The sequence below is a fragment of the Onychostruthus taczanowskii genome, unplaced genomic scaffold (genome assembly GCF_017590055.1).
Source record: "Onychostruthus taczanowskii isolate IOZ18803 unplaced genomic scaffold, ASM1759005v1 scaffold6, whole genome shotgun sequence".
NCBI classification, from domain to species: Eukaryota; Metazoa; Chordata; class Aves; order Passeriformes; family Passeridae; genus Onychostruthus; species Onychostruthus taczanowskii.
Genome location: NW_024503679.1, coordinates 15,226,321 through 15,243,098, shown reverse-complemented (window position 1 = coordinate 15,243,098; position 16,778 = coordinate 15,226,321). Strand labels below are relative to the sequence as shown.

Here is a 16,778-nt window from a genome sequence, read left to right as displayed (position 1 = left end):
AGACCAATTTTAAATTTGCTTCCACTATTTCTCCATATTTTAATAACATAAATGAAATGGGCTACAGAACACAGAATAAAAATTTTCATATACACACTCTTTGTTCGTCCCTCTTCCCCATACCATGCTTCACTTGCTCCTCAGCAACACAGCCATAGAGCTGGAATCCTTTTATCTCATGCAATCACACTGGTTACACTTGCCCAGAGCCAGCGTTAACAGAACAGTCTACAGATCCTTTAATGACTTCCATCTCCCCCGAGACAAAAATTAGATGGTGAAAAGAATAAAACAAAAAGGCAGAAAACCCAATGGCACCCAAGAGTAACACGAGGCTGGCTGCAGCCTCGGCTTGCTCTGAAGTGTTCCTTCAGTCCCGTGGCAGGAGCTGATGGTTTCGCCCATCGGAGGCTCGGCCAAGCCCCCGGGGCTGCACGGGCACGCCGGGATCACCAGAGGGAGCTGCGGGGGCTCCGAGCGGGGGATCTGGGCTCGGATCGCAAGCCCTTCCCTCAGCTTTGAAGAAAAAGCAATTTCTGCTTGAACCTCTTTGTAGGAACCTTCCGATCCCCTCTCCCATGGCAGCTTCTCAAGGGAATGACTCTGCACTGCCTGCTGGAATCTAGTGCAAGTTTGACATAAGCACCTCGTGCTAACACACAACTCGTCGTAAATATGTGTGTGACAACAACGGGGTGGACTAGTTCAGAGCATCCTCAGGAGAGAAGTGTAAAAACAAGGATGTCACCACTAGGCTTAACTCGACAGGACGGGAGTCCAACTCCTCAGCAAAAACACAAGGGGAAAACTACAAACAGAGGCACAAGGGTCTGCAACCCACTAAAGGCGAGCCGCCTCCCAGCGAGGGCAGCCGAGGGGGGTGCGGGAAGATTTACTGGAAGCAGCTTGGGGATAACTGCGGGATATCTGGTTACATCTCATCCCACCGGGAACCCAAGTCTCCTTTGGAGATAAGCCTAGAAAAAATTCAGCCAGGAGTCACCAGGAGCATCAGAATGCCATGACAGGAGCGGTAGTTGGAATTTGCAACTCTCCCATTACCCTGCTTCACCTCCTGAACAAACCATTAGTCTTTTAAGGTACTTTCCTCCTATTTTGCATACAGCACCTAAATGACTTCAATATTCAGGAACATTCCATTTTAAAATCCCGAGTTTCCAACTGTTTCAATACCACATTTTACTGGTTTCTTGAAGATACTGAATTAGCAGTGATGAACAGAAACACTGACCATTAGCTTTTCTTCTTTCTTTAGGGAGAAAAAAATCATTTATCAATTATGATAATTCTTGTTGTTTCTGCCCTCCTCAAATTTCATCTCACATTAAATCCAATACAAAGCCTGGTGAGTCTTGTTAAATTCCTCTGTGCTTCACTAAGAACAAGTGCCTTCTACATGATTTTGTAATACAGATTTGATAAAATAGTTTTTAAAGTTCAGTTGTTCCAATTGATAGTTTTCCATTTTTTTAAACAGCTATTCAGGTTAGCAGTTTTCATATTTGTGACAAAGGAAACAACAAGCACCTATTTAAAACTCATTATTATTCTATGACATCCAAAGCCATTACATGTTCCTCAGGAATTTTCAGGGCATTTGTGTTCATAATTACAACTTCTGCAAATCACCCACATTCCATATCTCCAATATTCAGCAAATTCTTGCTTCCATCAACTGACCACATCTTTCTTCAGCCATCCACAATTTTGTCTCCTTCCCCTGAAGGAGGAGTTCTAATTTAGTGCTTCCTAATGAAAACCATTAATACTTTTACTGCTGGCACTTTTTTCATAGCCCAACACCTCTCAAAGCCAAGATCTTCACATGCATTTCAATGACAAAAATTTAAGACAACACCATTTGGAATGTTATGAACAAAGATAAGGAGGACAACAAGAAGACAAAATATTAAAAACCCCCAATATTCAAAAGAAACACAGGAGGATATTAACAAAGTCTCTCAGAGGAAATCATTCTGCACTCAAAAGCTTCAAATCCCTGAAGCCAACTGTTTAAATAAATACGTGTATTATTAAACTCAGACTAACAAACATAATTTGACAGCCTATAGGCTCAGAAATTTTAGAAGAAAGCGCTTTTCCTTTTTTGTAGGCATCAAGTGAAACAAATTATCTTGTGCTGTACCTCTGACTTCCCCTCTTTCACCCTGAAACCAAGGGGATTCTGAATATAAATTTAAGACACCTGACTTAATTAAAACCTCATACCATTACAGAATAATTTCAACAGCTTCAAGGAAAAATAAAAATTCTGAAAATTTCAGTTTATTACCCTCAGTGCCTGACAAGATAATAAAAGAACAATGATGATGGAACATCCCCTTTTCTCAAACACTCTCAGAAGACGCATTGCTTTGAAAGCTCACACTGGAAGAAGCAACATTTTTAAACTGCTCTATACACCAAATTATTAGCAGTCATTCTTGTCAGCTCACAGCTTTTAAAACAGGATGCATGCAGTCATATCAGGAAGAGGCAGTTGCTTGTGAAAGAATGATACCAAAAACAAGATGTCCCTCATGCTGATAACCTCATACAATGCATCTGAACTATACCATACAAGTTTTCCACATGATGGTCTATTAAATACAATTCAAAACATCTGGAGAAAGATAACCACTGAAAAACAGTCACTTTTTTAATATATCTGAGGGGGAAAAAATATTACAATTTTTTTTTTCTCAGCTCTTGGGCTCAATTACTGTAGATTTTGTGTGACACAGGGTGTAAAGTCACATTCTCCTGACACCTTCCAAAAGTTTCTCTAATGGACATTGCCAAGACAAGTCTGTTGTGCCCTTTCTGACCCCTCACCTTTAGGACCTGTGTGTATATCTGAGTCCCTGAAGGTTCAGCCTCTAGCTTATTCTCTTCTCTTACAACTGTTTGTAATTCTTCCATACCATAAGGGACACTAAAACAATCTCCTCTGAATTCTGTTTCTCAGTTTTGTATGCCACAGTATTCAAGAAAGAAATGTGTAACAGCACAGCCCCAGCACAGCTCATTTACAGACATGCTTACACAATTATATAGCTACAAGTTTAATAACTTTACCCCCTTGACCTTCCAAACACAAAGTGATCACAGAAAACTAAAAGATCAGGCCTGTGTATATTGGTACAAAAGCTCAGCCCTGGGCCTGACCACAGCCTGCAAGTGTCACTGCAGGTACAGATGACACCTCTGCTTTACGTATTCTCCCAGGTCGACAGTGAGCTTTCAAATAATAAAAATAACACCAGTCCAGTCTATGAAATCCTAAATTATGGTGTCAGAAGCAATGTGGTTTTCAAATGAAACTGAGTTACACAAACACTCCAAGAAATTTGAAATAAATGGAAAAAAAATTCTTCTTCACCTGTATTATCATCATAAAAGTATCACAAGCACAAAGCCATCCATTCCACACACCCACTCCTAGATGATCTCTGACCATGACACATTTTTCTCTGAGTCAATTAGCTCCTGATTAGAAAGAAAGGAAAAGATGCTTTGTCATCAGTGCCTGGTACACAGACACCTACAGCAAGCACCTTTCCACGACTCTGCTTGGCTGGTAATTCCTAGCACCTACTTTTTATCTCACTCTACTTCAAATAGGCATGCAACAATTCTCAGTAGCTCCTCGTGAAATCACAAAGTAATGCAGAACACATTTTCAAGTTTCCAGGTTGGCCCATAAGGACTTTGCCAGAATTCAAAAGCTCTCCAGGGACAGAGGCAAATATAACTGGGAGACCTACCTAATTAAGCATCACTAACATTTTGAATATAAAGTAGTTAATTCCCTGAAAAATAATTCAATTAATCACACTCTTATTAAGAGGGACATATTTTCTTCTGATCATAGAGGCACGTTTGTACTGCTACAACACATGGAACAAAAAGCAAAGTGCTCCCATAGAAAAGGTTCAGTATTCCCCTGCATTACAATTTTGAAAAAGAGTGGTCACAAAATTTAGCCTGCCTTATTCTAATAAAACTCCTTCCTAATTCTTCACTGTAGACTCACATTAAGAATAAAATGAGAAAAGAACATATATATTGATATATGTATATATATATTCTATGTATAATTTAAAGTATTCTAACTAGGTGATTATCTTGGACAGGCAGGGATGAAATCTCAGGAACAGAGGAGTCTTGCAAGATGTTAATTCCTCTTTAGTGTCAAATGGAAATGAGAGTACACAGTACAGGGTTTATATTTCTAAAGAAAGTTACATATTAAATATAAAGAAATCTAGAAACACTCCTGTAGAATGATTACACAGAAGCCAAAAGAATACAGTTGATTTAAAAGAAAAAATTAATGCCTTAATATGGAGAGAAAAAAAAATTTCTTCTTTTCAACTCCCTAAGCAGTAACTTGAAAGATCAAGTGTTAAAATAAGAAAGCACCAGATGAGGAGAGTGGTCAGAGGTAGAAATCTAGATCAGATGCTTACTTTCAAATAAATGAAGCAAAATCTATTATTGCAGACTACGAGCTCATTATTTATTAGCTGGTGCTGTAGCACAGAACACATGCTGGGGGGAGGGTAACAGTCACATCACACAGCTGAAGGCTGGGTTGAACTCTCAGTAATACTATTTTGTTCTGTTGCACTGTATACTGCATTAATGACCTAAAATATATTTTGATCATCTGTCCAAAAAAAATTTCATCAAGTTTTTTACTGAAAGGCCAACAAAGCTAACTTGGGGGAGAAGTGAAAGAACGTCTTGTGTCATCTCCCAAACTTCCTAAGACACCCAAACCACCCTGCAAACATCCAGGAGAAAAACCAGCTACCTTTAGTTATTTCACATCTGACTGCACCTTCAACCAAGGGGATTCTGAGTATAAATTCAAGACACCTAAATTAAAACCTCATACTATTACACACCTTCAAAGTCTTTATTCACTTCAGTGGCAGGAGCAAGAGTTAAACTATCCCCTCATCAGCACCACCTCAGTAACAGTGACAAATCCATTCAGGTAATCACTGCTGGCCTGGCAGTGCACAGGAAGGCACACATGAAAAAAGGGAGTGCTGTGTTTATATCCCCTGGTTACTTCAGCAGAGCTGAAGGAACCAAACCTGAACACAAAGCACCAAATTCATCCATATTATCGCAGACAGAGATTTTGACTTTTGTTCCATTTGATCCATTGAAGAACACATTATTACACATGTGAAGTAATGTCTTTCCAATACAATAAATGTGAAAACTTAAAGCGATTTGTGCATTAAGAAGCACATACATTGCCACATGATGTTCCAATTAATTCAAAGGAAGATTTGTTGCAATGAGAAGGAAAAGCAGATCCCAGTGCTTTGCAACATCACCAGGCTGCTGTCAGGACTCAGTAGGCCTAAAGCCCAAGGTTTACACAGAATATTTAATCCTTTAAAAATAAAAAATTGAGAATTTGATGAGGCGAGTAAAATGTGCTAATGGCAATTTTTAGAAAACATATACTTTTAAAATTCAACTAAACCCCACGGACATCTCTCAAGCAAGGAATAACAAACCACAGTTATAACTAATTATAACGAATTATAACATATTTAGGAAAAAAAGTTGCCAAACTAATACAGATTTGCTCATTACACAGCATTAGACTACACTTCTTTCAGTACTCTGGAGAATTAATCAGCTGTGTTTTGTTAGGAGGGCATGGCTGACAGCAGGCAAGGTAGCTCGGCATTGTTCACAGAGCAGAGTGGTGCCTCCAGGCTCTCTGAAGCAGCACTTGGGCCCAGAATATACAGAATGACATCAACAAGTTATCTGAGAAACGTGGCCAACATTCTAAAATAAACCCATAAAATCTCTGCTGCCCGCATTAACCAGTTTAAGGTGAACCACACACACTTCAGCTCAAAGGCTTCTAAATAAGATGAGTCTTCTGCCATAATGAGCCGTTTTGTTCTCCAGAATTATTTCCAGTTTGAATGCAGCCATGTCCTCCTCATTGTGCTAGTCCAACATGACTCAATTTCTCTAAGTTCATAAAATTCAACGTTCACTTTCTTCTCCATCTGTGGTTTCACAGAGAAAGAAACTCATATTCTAGGGATCTAAATCCAGAGATCTGCACATATGCAAAGCATTCCATGGCACCACTCACTCGGAGGTGAGCGGTGACCACACCGCTTTAAACACACACTGAAAAAACAGAGCAGCACAAGCAAACAGCCAAAAAAGCTGATGCATTTCCACCAGCATCTCCAAATGTCTGCTCACAAACAAATCACAGAAACGCTGCAATGTTCAGACTGGTTTAGATCAGCTCCAGGGGCACAGGGAAGGAGTTTCGTGCACAACAAAGCTGTCCTGAGGCAGAGCCTGACCCTGACATTGAGGGATTGTTCCCATTTACCGGCGATCCTCCCCTGCCTCTACACGTGGACGACAACAACTACAGATGTGGGAAAGAATTATGGAGGAGAAAAATAACTGACCAGGGCACTGGGTTATTTTCTCTATGAAATTCCAAACTGAATGCCCTCAGTCAAAAAATGCTCATCTCCAGCTGTACAGCACCATCATAATCCCTTAATATCTTGAAAATTTGTTCCATTCTTATTTTTGATTTGCTGGCTTAACAAGTAGAGAATTTTAAAATATCATTTAATAATGATACCCTTTAGTGAACAAAAGCACTGACATTACATCCTTTATTCTAATTTATTATAATCCTTCTAAATTATGTAATTGAATAACATGTCATTTTGCACATATTCTAACACCTCAATGGAAAAAAAATAGCTTAAATGAGGAACTTCACACTTCTCCCCCAAATGCAAATCACCTGTGAGATAGGAGGAAAAAAACCTAAATATTACATTCTCACACGTAAAAGGCATTTTAAATACAGACAGACTAGATGACAGGAATGTTGCCCTGACATCTTTTGCATGGGTATTTAAATACCAGATACCAATAAGAAGACACCAGAATTATCTAACAAAATATAGCTGGCTAGTTCCTAAAAATAAAAAAATAAACTTATGGCATAAGGAACAATTGTGTGTAGACAGTTCACATAATAAAGGCAGAAAACTCATAGCCCTCCTCATGCTAGATAAAAATTTCCCAGACTGTCAAAAAGGTTTCAAATAAATACATCTACATTACCAATTCCATACCAAACCACTTTATTTTCCTTACTACTGTTTACAAATTATTCCTTTTCCTTCCTCCTTTGTACTTCCCAAAACCCCTTTCCCCCACTGCTCATAACAATTTTAGTCGTTGCATGGCTATGGGACACAATGTTTTTACATTAAACAATTTTAAAGAATCCTCTTCTTAAATGATCTTTTTCTTCCCCCACACAACTCCAATTTCTCAACTCTGATATTAATCACCTGTCAAACAAGGCACTATGGTCAGTTTTTCTGAGCAATTCCACTCTCCTCGCCGCTTAGCATCTCAAAGCAGGTAAAAAATTTATTGCAAAAGACAGCTCCATAAACTTAAAAAAATTAGTCTTCCCAGTCAGAAGCGGACCAGTCCTTTTTCCTCACGACTTCTGCCGCTGAGCACAAAATCCTGCTGGCAGCACAACCCCGCTGTACCTTCAGCCTTCTCCCTCTGGACAAAACACCCCGGGGTTCACGCACCAGGAGCGCTTCTCCCCCTGCCATTCCCAGCACACCTTCCTGCGGCGCACACACAACTCCTTGAAGCATTCCCAGCTCCCCCCGGCCGACCCCCGGCCGCTCCCGCCGGCGCATTCCAGGCACGGGCTCCCGGGGAGGCTTTTCCTGTCGCTTCCCCGCTCGCTGCGATGTCGCCTTCCCCACCGACACCCAGCACAAAGGGTCCTTTCCCCGCACCCCGGGCGCTCCAGGGCCGCGTACCCCACCCTCCTCCGCTCCCTCCCGCCCGGTCCCCGGGCAGATCTGCCGGCCTGGCCCATAAATGTCCATCCCCTCCCGCAGGAAGTTCTGGGGAGGCCCCGGGAACTCGCCCACCCCGGGACCCCGCCGGCTCCCCCCGCTGCGCTCCCTCAGAGCGGGATGGGGCCGGCGGGGGGGGACCCTCCTTCCTTTCCCCCTTCCCATCCCGCCACCCCCTCGGCCGCTGCCCCCGACCCTGGCCGAGCCTCGGGCTGAGGGAACACGCCCCGCTGGCCGCGCGGAGCCGGGACCCCGGGACCCCTCGCTCACCGCCGCTCCCCCGCTCGCTCCGCTCCCGCCGCGGCTCCTCAGGAGACACTGACACCGGCGCACGGATACCGCGCCGCGCTATTTTTGGGAAACAAGGCTCGACCGCGGCCGGAACTACAGCTCTTCTTCAGTGTCCTTCCGCACGTTTCTCCGCGCAGCTCCGGCAGGGCCAAGGGCGCTCAACGGCGCCGGGCAGGGGCGGAACGGAACGGGGATGGCGGGGAGAGGCGCGGTGCTCCCGCGGCGGGCAGCGGGACGGGCACGGCCGCGCTCCGCACTCGAGGCATCGCCGGATTACTTTGTTGGGCCGGGGAGCGGCCGGGCCTACATTCCTGCCCGCCGACCCGCCCCGGAGTGACGGCGTGCACAGCCAATCGCAGCGCCCGCACGGGACAGCCCGCCAATCAGGGCGCAGTTGGTAGGCGGGGCGTAGCGAAACGTGGACTCCTTGAGTGACATCGGAGCGCTCAATCAGAAAGGGGGGGAGGGAAGCGACGACCAATCAGAGCCCAGCGAGGGCAGGGCCGTTGGGAAGGCAACGCCCCGCCTCCCCGTGCTCGGTGTGCGCGCATGCGCAGAGCGCGGGGCCGGGTGCGCCGGCGGTGACGCAGCGGGCCCGGCCCGCCCCGAGCGGCGCATGCGCCAGCGCGGGGCCTGTGGGGGAGCGCGGCTTTGGGGCAATTAAAGCAAATCCGGTGAGCGGGGCCGGCACCCCCGTGTGAGCCTGCAGCTGGGCTCTGCCCCTCCAAACTGCAGCCCAGCTGGCCGTGAGTGTCACCCTCTGCAACCGCCACCGCCCCCACACACATATATATACATATAGTGTGTGAATATATATATAAATACACGCTCTATACTATGTAGATACATTTTTATACATGGTGTATCTATAAACACAGTGTGTCTAGTATACGGAATATATATACAATATATAAAATATATGTATTATGTATATATACACTAGTTGATATTATAGATCTACTGTATAATCTATGTATCTATTTATATATCTAATATATATATTATAATATATACTCTATATTATAATATATATATATTATAATTGTGAGAAATAGCCACCGGTAAAATTGAACAAGGACAAGGTTGTAAAAGCAAAACTATTAAAATAAAGTCATTATACTATTAAATATATAAGTATAATATATTTTATACAGTATACTACATATAATATGCACTATAAATATATGGATGGTATACAGTACATGTACACTATATTAATTCTACTCTAAATAGAATTATTATACGCTTATACTCTAAATAGGATTATTATACACTCTTAATTATATACACTATATCTAGTTGTATGTATAGTGACTATCTACTGTACAGACAGAGATTTAAAAACTCCTATTTTTCTGCCTGGCTTGCTGTGAATCTCCCAGCTCTGAGGACAGGAGCTGTGTCTCCACGCTCAGACAAAGGTGAGAGTCCACCTCAGTTCCAGCTCCACGCATCCATCCCCACCTCACGTTATCCCTGCCAGAGCTCCCATTAATTCTGCTCCAAGCAGAGGAGACTGCTCGGGAATACAGAATAAAAGACATCAAATGGGCGTCTTTCTCCTTCACAGAAGGCGGCAGCTGAAGAGCGACCCAAAAATAAAATTTTGATGATAAAATGATACTTGCCAAAAATCATCTGCGCTCTACAGCTCTTCCAGATTTATCCTGTGAGATACCCACAGGCTCAGAGTGGAGCCACAGGAGCCATTTCACAGCTCCAAATGGCTGCAGAGGGCACATCTCTAACCAGGACACCAGAACCAAGGGTGCTGTCCCTGGAAAACACGGATCACAGGGGTTCTTTGTATTTCAGAATGCTGTCATTAACTGAACACAAAAAGGGAGCTCGCAGAAGGTTAGGGAATGGGATGCCAGGAATGATGGCAGAAACTCCCATCTGGCAGGGAGGTGACCGCACCAAGGGATGGGAAAAGGTGGATCCTCCATGATCGTTCCCAAAAAGTGAATTTCAATTTCTGTTGTCTATTTTCAGAAACGGGAATTCACAGCTCTCAGAAATGCTGGAGTTCAGGGTTTGTAATGTACAGATTAGTTTGGATTTAAAAGTGCAGCCAGTAAATAAGTTGAACAGCTGCTGAAACATCCACCTTTTGCTCAAAGCAGAAGTGCAAGAATACACACTTATTCTTGTGGATAGAAGAAAAAGATTGCAAGAAGTGAGAAAGACAACAAAATATAAATATTTGCCATCTACAATCACATTTCCAAACTGCTTGTTTCTGATCTGTAATAATCAGGAAGATATTTAAATACACACAGTTTTGTTTCAATTTTAACGTGAACAGTCTAAAAGTCATTGATTTTCAGATGAATATGATTTATTCTCTCCTTCCTCACTATACCTATCATCCATAATACCTGTAAGGTCTATTACTAGAATCTAATGATTAATACCATAAAATCCTCTCCTGACAGCAATGTGCTGAGAAGATGTTAAGATAAAATACTGAATATTTAAGTTCTAAAAGTCAGTGGGAATTTGAGTAAGACACTGAAGCAAGGCCTGAGCAAGGACTTCTGGATAGACTCATGAATTATTTTCAGTACATATTATTCCAAGCTGGCAAAAAATAGAGCAGGAAGCCAAAGAGATAAATAATTGGTTCTAATCTGTCCTTTTCAGTGGCACCACAAGAATAAGCAGAGCATGTGTTGCTCAAGGGATTTCTCTATGAGCCTTGCAAACAATACCTCAGGGGCACAGAGCAGCCTCCTTCCCACTGAAATGCTTTCCTGCCCTGCTGGAAGCACTGCCCTGTGTAACAATTGAGAAAAGGAAGTGCAAAATTCAGGTTGCAGTTGAAATTCCAGATGGTTTTTTCCCATGTGTGGCGATGTGCTGCCACATCTGCTCCTGCAGAACCCTCCTGGGACTGGTGGGGAACCAGGATGGGTGGTGGGGAGGGCACAGATGTCCTGACGTGTCACAGGGAGTGAAAAATGTCACCCCTCAGGCTGACGTGAATAAAGTCACAGAAGAGTTGGTGCATCAAAACCACTGAAATCACTCCCTGCCCTGATGGGGCTGCATTGGGTTTCATTTCCAGGACAACTGCAAAGGCCAGATTCTCCTGGATAACACAGAGGGTGCAAAACTGTAGATAAGAAAGAAAACTGTACACTGCAGAGAAAAAATGGCAATCTTTGTAAGACTGTAGAAGCAGCAACGTAAGAAAGCCCCAGAGAACATCACACTGGAGTGTCACTATGACAAGGGAAAAATTACCACAAGCATCTGCCAGGATCACTTCTGAGAGAAAAGGGAACAACCACTGACTGCATTTCTGCCCATCTTCTGTACAACCCAGAGACTGAAAAGAGCCCCCTGAAATCTCTTCCCTTGGCCATATAGCTGGCACTGCAATTTCCATGACATCCAAAGAGAAATAAACTCAGAGCAACAGCAAATATAAAGAAAGATAAGGGAAAAAGATAGCAGTGTTCTTAATTTTAACTGAATAGCCTCAGAGTTGTACAGAGTCATCATCCAGCAGTTGTTATGGCAATAAAGCTTTCCCTTGCATCTCTGTTCCAGTGCATTTCCACCCACCCATTCAAGGTATTTTGGAGGCACTACCACCAAAATCAGATCTGTACTAACTTCCAACTTACATTTTAGGACCTTCTTACAATCCACTCCAGAGATGTACCATGGCTTTTCCTGCTTTCAAATGCTCCTTATATTCCAGAAATCAGCTTTTTCATCTTGTGTCCTGGAGAAGAGAATCTGAGCCCCATTCTTCTAGAGGTGAATGTTACATAAAACCAAACTGCAGGACTTTTAAAATCATAGGTAAGAGGAGTAGGGGATGTTGTGTAGGTTTTGTATGTTTGCCAAACAATTAAGTTACCCTTCAAAGGGAAGGGGGGGGGTCTAAGAACAAGGTTTTCAGAACAAGGTTCCTACAAATCGCAGGCCAGATTAATTCCTAACATTGTTCCACTTACAATGGGGGAAACACTCTGTGAATGAAGATTTTGTAAGGGACTACTGATTGCAACAAAACCGAATTGTACTCACAGCATTTCAGGATGGGAACTCACATTAGAAACAAAGGAGAGGGGCAGGGGGGACTCCCACCTAGGGAGCAGGAAATCAGAGAGGAGCAGATAATGGTTCCTGGCCATGAAGGCTTTGGGTAACCCTGTTAACCCCGTGGTCACCTCAGCACAAGCACTGCCTGTCCTCTCGGGGAGCTGGCTGGGAACAAAGTCCCCTGAGGTCCCTGCCTGTGCTCAGGAGTGCTGCTGTTACTCTCTTTGGCCCTGATGTTCCACTACACGCAGATAAAATCAAGATTTCCTTGTTTTACTGAAGTCCAAGTTACCTGACAATGCATGAATTAAATTCACTCAATCCATCCCATAAACTGCTCTCTATAAACCACTAGTATTTCCACATCATTATACGGTATACACACTAATCTGATTGCCTTGGGAATATTTGTTTTTCCAAAACTTGTGGCCAAGGTACATAAGATTAGATCAGACACAGCTTGTCTAAGAATGCTGTTATGTGGGTGTACAGTGTATTTGCTAGTTTTGAGTTACAGGTAAAGGTACTCTCAAATTCTTCCAGCCAGGGGTGTGAGCTCAGTTCCCTGAAGTTTTCTGCTGCAGCACTTGGAACTTTACATTTTGCTTTGCTCTTGCTGTTCCAGCACTGGAGGATCAACAGGGAAATGCTGGTGTTGCCTCACCGAGGGCACACCCGGCCCGGACCTCAGCAAAATTTGTGATATTTTATAGGTCCCCACAAGTCTCTCTGGGATTCACGCTCTTCTGCTGGGATTTTCTCACCATTCTGCATGTTAACATGAACCAACAGCTGGGTTTAGGAGATGGGATATAAATAGCAACATCGTGCTGCGAGCAAGCTTCTTGGAAAGTAAAGAAAATACGTTATTTAATGCACTCTGACATTTGCCTTTCCTCCCCTCATTCCTAAGCTGCACTCCTGTAAACACCCTAATGACAAATGCAAAGAAGTTGACTTGTTCACATGGACATAACAAGTGCTGCCTTGAGCCCAGGAGATGATATCCAGAGCCTTTTCCCTCTCCCCTCAGCTGGCAGCCCCTGCGCAGCAGGGAAAGCAGGCAGAGCGCGGATGGAAATTCCTGCTTCCAACAGCACTCAAGATTACAACCTTTGGTATTTTATTTTCATGGTTGCTCCATGTTGCTTCAGAAACTTCCTGCTTTTGCCATATCTTTCCATTCATTAAAGTTGCAGCTTGCAATTAAACATTCTGACATAACATAGCTGAGATTTTTTGGCAGCAGCCTTAACCAGAGGTTTTCAGAGTTTCCTGCAGACGGCTTTAAATTTTCATATCCTCATGAACGCTTGCCACCTTCTTTTAATAACTTGAAAAAATAAGCCTCTCTCAGGAACTTCATTGTTGCTGTATTTCCCCAGCACTCGCTTGCTGCTGTTAGCAATGTGTCGTGCACATGTATATTTATAGAGGGAGCAAAGCCTTCATATGCACTCTATAGTTTGACATCTCATAGGGAACACACAGATTGCTTAGCAGATCTAAAGAAAAATAGTTATGTTCAATATTTTCATTATTAAAATGTAATTTTCTCTTCTGACAGCATTGTGTTATTTCACCCCTCAAAAATAATCATATTTACTGCATTATTCAAAACTTACAGGCCCTCATCTGTTAATAATTTTGTAGCTTTATACATATTGTGACTGGTATATATTGCAACACTAAACTATTTGTATTATTTTTATGCAACAAAGTATTTCTTAGGATAAATCTTGACCTTTTTCCAAGGAGCTGGAAATCACTTAAAAGGATTTTAAAGCTATTTGCATTTTTAAGGTGTAGAATATATTTTATAATTTGGAGAGCTATTCAAATACTGCTTGCCATTATCTCCAATATAGATTTGAAATTTATTTTAAAGGGGATCTTTTTAATGTTCAAACTGACCTTAAAGTCTTTTTTCTTCTAACATTACCTGGCAAATAAATTCTTAAAGGGATATTATCAATTTAAGAACTATGCTTTAGTCTGGAAAAATTTCCAAGAGATTAAAGAGAAAATGGCTCCTTTTTTCTGTAAGTTTAATTTCTATATTTGACGGCAGTATGTGTGGTCAGTATCTCATGCTGTTAGGAAACAAAAGGGACAGAAATAGATATAGGAGACCATAATACCTGAAACGTTTTTGAACTACTTTTTTAAAGTAGATTTGAAGCTGATGGGGCCTCTTCAAGTGACAAAGGACTTGTGGAACTCTTAAAAGCCAGATAAGTTTCTCCTGACTTGTGCAGAGCACCCTCAGCTCCCTCTGCAATCAGCTAAAGCTGCTCTTAAAATGCAAATTTAAGTGTTATTTTTTCCTGCATTTTGTCTGCCTCACTTTAAACTCACTGACCAAACTGCAATACAAAAATGATAAAGTACATTTTTTACCCTGATCCACAGCCCACCGTGGCTCTGCAGGACCTGTTAGAGCGTACACGGCACAACGAAGAAACTTCTAAAGCACTTAACTTATGGAACAAAGTTTAATTTTTAAACTTGGGCAGTTTACAAGGTACATTTTTGGATTCTGTAATGGTGAACAGACTCCTCAGTACAAATATTTCATTGGTGCACATCCCACTGATTTCTTTGGGAGCACATGTAGGATGGTTGCTCTATGTCCCACAGGATAAAGAGCACCCAGCAGCTTCCCTGCTCCCCCTGGCCCTTCTAGGTAAAGGCAAAAAAGTCACAGATTCTGTCTTGGAGTTTGGAAAAATCAGTTGAAATTTCCCCCACCGCGTTAACGTGGATCAACTGGTGCACGTTTCCGAGCTCTGAATCCCAACAGGCATTTGTTACGGGGTTTGTGGTTTTCTTGGCTGTGATTTAGGATTATTGCATACTTTCTCAACCCTTTACTAAAAATATGCTCGGTTCTTACCATGAAATGCGGCAGCACATTTGTTGCAATCTCTGAGGATGATTTCTTATCTGTCAAACAGTTTAGAAGACAAACTGGCAGGGAGACAGCTCACCTGTTTTCTGTGTGTACTCAGTGATAAACTGCATCTCAGACCCCACTGTGGCACCGAGGACAAGTGTTCTGAGACAAAGCTCATGTAAACAGGTCACCTCTCCCTCAAATGCCATTTCTTTCCCAAGCCAAGCCAGCTGGCTTTGGACAGAAAGTTCTTTTCTCCTTGCGTGGGCAAACTTTATCGCCTTCCCATCCTTTTTCTCTTGCTGTCACATTACTGCAGAGGTGGCGGTGGCTGATAGCAGAGTGAGAAGCAGTGTTCAAAATGTGTCCAAGATAATAATGCCTGGTCCTGCAGCCATGTGTTGAATCCATCCACGTGGTCTCACATAACCTAATCAAATGTCTTCCCTTCCGTTTATATGAAAGTAAAGATGAGCTGAGATTGAATTCAAGTTTTTGAGTGAAAAAGTAACCCAAAATTTCAGTGTTTGATCCTGCGTTTCATTGGTCTCAGGCACAGTTTCAAAGGGTCCAAGCACATACTGTGTTTAGAGCTTTTGAAACTTTAATTTCAGTTTAACAGATCCTGTTTTGTTCCTTGCTGCAAAGAAGCAAATTTCTTCTTAGAAAGCATGACTCTCTCCCACAGGGCAGTTAGAAACAGAGTGTTATTTGGGAGGAAAGCTGAAAGTTTGGGATTGTGGGGTTTCTCTTTGTTGTCTTGTGGTTTGTTTGTTAAGATGCAAGCTCATCTTTAGATTCCAAAATGAAAGGCCTTCAAACTTCTCCATAAAACACTGCCTCAGAAAGTCAATGGAAAGCATCTTATTGATTCAAAGATCTGACCTGCACAACTGCACCATTTGAGCAAACGAGCAATAAATACCGTTTAACTGGTGTAAAAGTGGCTTAAATCTGTTTTACTCCACTTAAACCAAGCTGGACTGCTCTAAACTAGGTGAAAGCCATCACTGCCGAGGAAGCCAGGCTCTGGATTTGCCATGCCCGAGCTGGGGAGGGGAGGAGAGGCTACCTCGGCTCACCCGGCAGGTATGCAGATGGAGCAGCTGACACACAGAGCCTCCTTATCCCCGCACTAATTTGTCCTCGTGTCCACAGCCATAGTTACACTTGTTTATACAACAGCACTTTAAAAGGACACTTTCAGGGGCTGAATCCATGAATGAGCGATCTCATTCAGGTCCTGACGTGCCTGACAACTCACCGCGCATCAGCTGAGCCTCGCTAATTGACCGTGTGTGTTTGCTCTTAGCCCGTGGCCATCGGCGATGGAACAAACCCGTTCAGATTCCTCTTTTTCTTGGCCTGAGGTCACGCTGACACGCGGAGCTCACGTTTGCTGCGGGAATGCTGCGATTCCCGGGCTCCTGAAGGCGCTGGCAGCCAACAGCATCCCCGAGGTCTCGGTCAAAATGAGGTAACTGAGAGCGAAAATCAGGTGTGAGCTCAGGTCAGTGCAAGTCAGTCAGGGATGGATTCAAAGCAAACGGACCCGGATCACTCCCGGTCCAGAATAGGAGTGGGTACCCAGC

The 16,778-nt window shown here is 42.9% G+C and overlaps 1 protein-coding gene across 5 annotated transcripts in view; it reads right to left on the bottom strand.

Annotated features, from left to right (window-relative positions):
* Window positions 1-8,539, bottom strand: part of MEF2A (myocyte enhancer factor 2A) — an 80,862-nt gene extending 72,323 nt beyond the window's left edge. For 2 of the 5 annotated variants that reach the window (XM_041418763.1, XM_041418765.1), the window contains exon 1: window positions 8,211-8,539. The gene's annotated coding sequence lies outside the window, so the exon portion shown is untranslated. The remainder of the gene's footprint in view (window positions 1-8,210) is intronic. The other 3 variants (XM_041418766.1, XM_041418764.1, XM_041418761.1) reach the window with 3 other exon arrangements.
* Between the last annotated feature and the right edge of the window lie 8,239 nt (window positions 8,540-16,778).